This window comes from Phaethon aethereus (assembly GCF_964289735.1).
Source record: "Phaethon aethereus genome assembly, chromosome: 18".
NCBI classification, from domain to species: domain Eukaryota; kingdom Metazoa; phylum Chordata; class Aves; order Phaethontiformes; family Phaethontidae; genus Phaethon; species Phaethon aethereus.
Window position 1 is genome coordinate 6,176,765 of NC_138594.1, and position 6,228 is coordinate 6,182,992.

Consider the following 6,228-nt stretch of genomic DNA (forward strand, 5'->3'; position numbering starts at 1 on the left):
TCCCAGCTTAGAAAAGAAAAATACACAGAGAGCAGACGCTTGGTTTTAATGCCTGAAAATAAGTCTCATAGCTTTTTTAAAAGCGCAAGGTGTCTGTTCCCTTTCCTGCTTGCCCACCCCTCGTCCTTTCTTGGAAATTGTCTTCGAGCCCCTCGGTGCAGGAGGGAGATGTTGGTGCTCTGCCTGGGTGATGGTCGGACCTGGAGCTTTTGTAAGGGAAAATAAGTTCTTGTTGATTATTTTTGTAAGTATTTGTCTGATGGGATCACTCGGCTTCAAAGCTTATTTTCTTTTTCCCGCTGTTTGAATACTTTAGTTCCTGAGGTTGGCTGGCAGTACGTGTTTGTCTGCGTTTCTTGTTCCCTGCTCACATGGCTCTTTGCTAGCAGTCCGTGTGCTGATGCTGTCAGCAGCAGCCTTCCACGCTTCCCGCGTGGATAAAATCTGGCACGCTTTTTGATACCTCAAAAACCATCAAAAAAACCCCACCGCGACTGGAGGCGCTGGCGGGCCGGGCCTCGCCTCCTCCCGGGCGGCTTCGGACGGGACCAGCCTGCGCACGCCCTGCCTTGCGGGGAGCTGTGTTAGGCTGCTTTAACGTACGAGGCGTCACCAGTTGCGTGTTAAAGGGGAAAAGGCGCTCGTGCCAGTGGGCCGACGTCACCTAAAACAGCAGGGGCGGGGCTTCGCCTAGCAACGGGAGACGCTAAGCTAGCCCCACCCCGTAAACACGGGCACGTGGGCAGTGGGCTCGGCCAATGGGCGATGAGGAGCGGCGGGTGGTGGCCAATGAGGAAAGGGAAAGGGCGGGCTCCGGGGGCGGGGCCGGTGGAGCGCGGTGTGGGGCCGCTGGCGGCGGGTGCGGGGCCGTGGGGAGCCGGGCTGGGGGGGGGGCGGGCTCGGGATCTGGGGGTGGGCGGTGGGGAGAGCGGGCATGGGGGGCCCGAGGGGGCAGAGCTGGGCGTCGCGGGGAGCGGGCAGGCTCGGGGAGAGCCGGGGATGGGGCTGGTGGTTGGGGAAGGAGACACCCCTTCGCCCTGAAAGTCCTGCCCTGGGGGGGTACCTGCCACCCCTGCACCCACCGGTTTGACCACTTTGTGGCGAGGAGAAGGACGGGGAAGGTGGCCGGCTGCCCACCCCCCCGGGTCCCCCCTCAGGTCAGGCTCCCTGTTCTCGGGCAGGGAGCGGCGATGGCCGCGCTCAGCCTGGCCCAGCTGCTGGACGTTGCCATCGGGACGCCCGAGGTCGGGGCCGTCAACTTCACGGCGCTGCACAGCCTGCTGCAGGCCATGCTGGGGCACCTGGGCCTGCGGGACCTGCCGGCCCAGGAGCAGGCACACAGCCTGACCCCGCTCCAGGGGGAGGACCAGCCCGCCAAGGCACGTCCTGGCCTGGAGAAGAAGGGGGACAAGGTCCAGGGCCCGGGGCAGCAGCCCCCGGAGCCAGGGGAGTGGCTGCCTGGGAAGGACCCGCTGCAGGGGACTGTGAGCGGCTCCGAGGTCACCTCCGTGGCCGCCGATGTGGGGCAGATGAAGAAGAAGATCGAAGCGAACGAGAGCGGCATCTCCAAGGTAGAGGCTCTTGCTGGTCCCGAGTGCTCCCCTGTGAGACACCCCCTCCTCTGGGGTCTGCGCTGCCATTGCGCTGCCCTTAGACCAAGGTCTGGTTTGAGACTGAGCTCATGGCTGCACGTGGGATTCACTGCGGGAAAGGGGTGGAGTTTTAGGGAGGAAAACTGGGGCTGAAATGCTGCTTTGGTTGCTCTGGGTCCTCCCCATGGTGCCATCAGTAAGTCGTAGTGGGTCCGATACAGCACTTGATGCCTTTGGCACCGCTGGGCATGGGCTCAGCACCCCTGGAGGTCTGGCCGCACCACCGTCTCCATCCCTTCCTTCCCTACTCCTGACCTACAGCTGGGTACCACGTCCGCTTCTTGTGCAGTTGAGAGGCTCCGTCAGCACTTCATGGGCCTCGTCTCCCACTGGAAATCCACAGGCTAAACCCAGCACTGGTGGGGACCGGAGAGAGGCCTCATGCTGCACGGCACTGAGCCGTTCGCCACACTTTGCCTGAGCATCCCCAGGGGGAAGAAATAAGCTCAGGTTCAAGGAAACAGCCCCATTCAACACTGCAGGGCCGGATCCTGCCAGGGCTGGGACCCCCAGGGAGAAGGCAGCCGGGAGCGCTCGCCATCCTTGGGGCAGGCCCCTGCTTGATCGCTCCCCGCTTCGTTAGCGGCAGTTGCCATTGCCCTCCTAGGCCGGGCTGCAGTTGAGGGGGTGGCAGTGGCTCTTTGCCCTTCGGATCAGCTTCAGCGGTCTTGTGCAGAGCCTGGCACGGGCAGGCAGGGCTGGACCCGTCCCTGCTGACTCGGGGTGTTCAGTGGCCCCCCCCCCCCAGGGCAGGGGTGGGGGTCTCTGGGGAGCTGCTACCCCTTCTTGGCTGTTGAAGGTGTGATGAATGGTAAGTGCTGCCTGCGCTGCCTCTCTGCTCTGCACAGACCACAGCAGGGGTGGGGGTCCCAGTGCCCAGGGACCCTGCCCTGGGGCTCACTCCTGCTGCCTCCCCCCCCAGGCCATGGCGCTCTCCCAGGATCTCCTCGAGGAGATCGACGGGGTGAAGGCGGCGCAGTCCCGTATGGAAGAGGACATCCGGGTGATCCAGGAGACACTTGGCTTGGTGAGCTGCTGCCAGTGCCCCCAGAGGGAGCTGAGCCCTCGCCCCGCTTCCTGCCCCTGTCCCGTGGCCATCAGCATCACCCAGCGTGAAGGGCACCAGGAGGCAAGAGTGGAAGGTTGTCCCAAAGGGGGAGCAGGGCAGTTCAGCTCACCCCACCTGAAGCCCCCCCGCCTGCCAGCGCTGCCTGGGGAGGGCAGAAACGGGCACCGCTGCCTGCAGGTCCATCTGGTGGTAGAGGTAACTGCATGTGTCAACCGAAGTCATGCTAAGGCACCTTTTAACTAAACGGCTGTAAAAAACTTAATATGGGTGCTGGGAGGGAGGGGAGATAAAGACCTACACGTGCAATACAGCCGCAGCCCCCAGGCACAGCCCTGCCCAGCCTCCCTCTGCCCAAGTTAACTTGCGGATACTCCTAAATCCCGCTCTCGCATCCCGACTGCCATCCCTCTCCTTGCCCCGCTGCAGGGGAACCTCCAGGATGCTGCCAGCCAGCTGCCGGGCCCCTGCGACCAGGCAACGTTGGACGCTGACGTGGTATGGCCGCGAGCGCGCCAGGACCCTGCACCGGGACAGGAGATGGCCGCACCCCCAGCTCCCCATCCCCGCTGGGGCACGGTCCCCAGCTGTGCTGGGCGGCGATGCTGGGGGGGGCCTGGCTACGTAGCCAGGGCTGACCCCTTGATCCTTTCCTCCCCCAGAAAAGGCTGAAGGAAAGGCTGAGCCTCTACCCGGCCCCGGAGGAGGTGAGCAACATGGTGCGCTGGGAGGTGCTGGAGGATTGCCTGGTGGGCAGCAAAGCAGGAGGAGGAGGAGGAGGAGGAGGAGGAGGTCTGCTGGCGGTGAGTGCTGGGGCATCCCGGCTGCGGGAGCGGGACCGAGCGGGACCGCAGCCCCCAGCGCCTCCAGCCGCTGCACGGCCCGGGGCCTCTGCGGAGGTTTCCTCAGCACTTCGCCGCCGCACAGCCCGCCGGACCTGGCACAGGCAGAGCCAGGGCAGCTCCTCGGCTGTGTGCTCTCAGGGTGTTTTCTGCTCAGAAAGGAGCCATGTTTAGGGTGATGGGGAAAAAATAGTGGGTGCTGGCACCTCCCTGAGGGCCAGGCTCCATTGACAGCCCAGGGCAGCTCCTCTGTGGGGCAAGCGAGCACCCGAAACCCTTGGGGTGACCACACAGCCCCATGTCCTTGCTCTGCGTTGGGCAGAACCATGGCTCCCTGCCCTCCTGGTCTCTCTGGGACTGGTGGGTGGGAGCAGGGGACAGTGGAGGGACGTTTTGGGGCAAAAAAATCCGGCATTTTGCACTGCAGGATGGTTTCCAAATCCTGCCTGGGGCTGCTGCTCCTGGAATGCAGGTGCAGCCTCTTGGGCTGGGAGGTGGGTCTGGTCCAGCAGGTCCAGAGCACTGAATCCCATTGCTAGAGGAAGAAATGCCTTGCTGTTGTACCCGGTGGCAGCAGTAGGGTGTTTGCTGATCCCCTGGATCAGCTGCTAAAACAACGCTGCAGGCACGGAGGCAACCAAAGGGCTGGGGAGGGGCTGGGCGGCTGTGGCCATTGGAGCTCGGGGGTCTCTGTGGCATGGGCAGTCTTTGCCTTTGGGCTCTCGTGGGGTACTTGAGTTTGGCTCTGTGACAGGGCACAGGGCGTCTGGGGACAGGGGACACAGCAGTGAGGCCCTGGGGTCTGTCCTCGCCGCCACATGGCTGCCCATAAACCTGCTCCACTTTGCCTCCTCTTCCCAGGAGGACGGTGGGGGCCAGTCTGCCCCTGGCAAGCCCCCCATGTTGGACATGGACACCCCACGCAGGGGAAGCTCAGCAGCAGGGCTGAAGGGACCAGGAATGCAGCCTGCGCCCAGGACCAGCAAAGGGACTCCAGGGACACAGCCTGCCTCCCTGGAGACACAAGCAGAGACACAGAGAGCACCAGTGACCCCTGCGAAGTGGGCAGGCGCTCCCTCAGATCGGACAAGGACTTCTGATGCCAGTGCCACCACCCCAGGGATGCAGCCAGGGTCCCCCGGCACCCAGACCACCAGCCCAGGGATGCAGCCAGAGTCCCCTGGGACCCAGACCGTCACCCCAGGGATGCAGCCAGGATCGCCTGGCACCAAAACCACCACCCCGGGGATGCAGCCAGGGTCCCCTGGGATGCAGACCATCACCCCAGCGATGCAGCCAGGATCCCCTGGCACCCAAACCACCACCCTGGGGATGCAGCCAGGGTCCCCTGGGACGCAGACTGTCACCCCAGCGATGCAGCCAGGATCCCCTGGCACCCAAAGCACCACCCCAGGGGTGCTGCAAGGGCCCCCTGGGACCCAGGCCATCATGCCAGGAACACAGCCAGGGTCCCCTGGCCTCAAGACCACCATCCCAGGGATGCAGACAGGGACACCCAGTACCCAGACCATCATCCCGGGGATACAGCCAGTACCTCCAGGAACCCAAGGAGGAGGCACAGGGTTTCAGCCAAGCTCCCCCCACATGGAGCCCAGCCTTCCTGGTGCTGACCAAGTCCCCACTGAAGCCACCTCTGGTGCTCTGGGGACACAGACAGATGCCACAAGCCCCAGAGATGGTGGCAAGGCTCTGCCCAGCACACAGCTTGCCCAGGCAGGCCACCCAGCAACAGGGCCCCCCTCGCCGACAGCCCAGGGGTTCGAGATCCCTCTCGATGCCGATCCCAGGGCCATGTCACCTTCACAAGAGCCGGCTGTGCCCTGGGGCTCCTCAGGCTCCAGCAGTGCCTCCAGCCGCTATGCGGAGACGGTGGAGGCTCTCCGCCAGATCGGGCAGCTCGGCCACCTCTACACTGCCCTGAAGGAGCAGGTGGCCCAGCTGGAAGCCACCAAGTCCGACCACGCCGAGCTTGAGAAGCTGCGCCTGCTCCTCCTGGAGGGAGGTGGGAGCCCTGGGGGGGCTGGCGGTGGGGTGTTTTGCATGGAGACACCTTGGGTCAGAGGCTCGTCATGCTCAGAGCCTGGCCCTGAGGGTGAGACCCCCTCACTGACGGTGTGTCCCCCTGGACCATGTCCCTCTAGACCAGGAGAGCATCGCCAGTGTCCTGGCCGACCTCCGGGGCCGGGTGTCCTCCCTGCAGGGCCTGGCCAGCGACCTGCAGGGCGAGACGGAGAAGGTGAGCCGGCAGGGTCCCCGAGGAGGCTGCGGGAATGCTGGGGGCTTTGGGTGGGGAGGGGGCAGGTGATGCTGGGATGACATGGGGTGCCATGTCCTGACTGCGCCGCTGCGGCTGTTCCCAGATCAGGCAGCTGGAGGATGCCCTTGGAAAGCTGGGGGTGGCTGGACCTGACTGGAGAGTGGATGTCAGCGACCAGATCACCCTGCACCTGGGGTAGAAGGATGGGGGAGACTTTCCTACCCTGTGGGGCTGGGAGCATCCCACTTTGGGGGCAAGAGACACCCCCTGAGATGCTCCACAGAGGCTAAGCCTGCCCACGCCCTCTTCTCGCTGGCCAGGTCCGTGCTGCAGGAGATAAAGCAGGAGCTGAAGGAGCTGGGAGAGCAGCAGGAGATGACGAAGGCCACG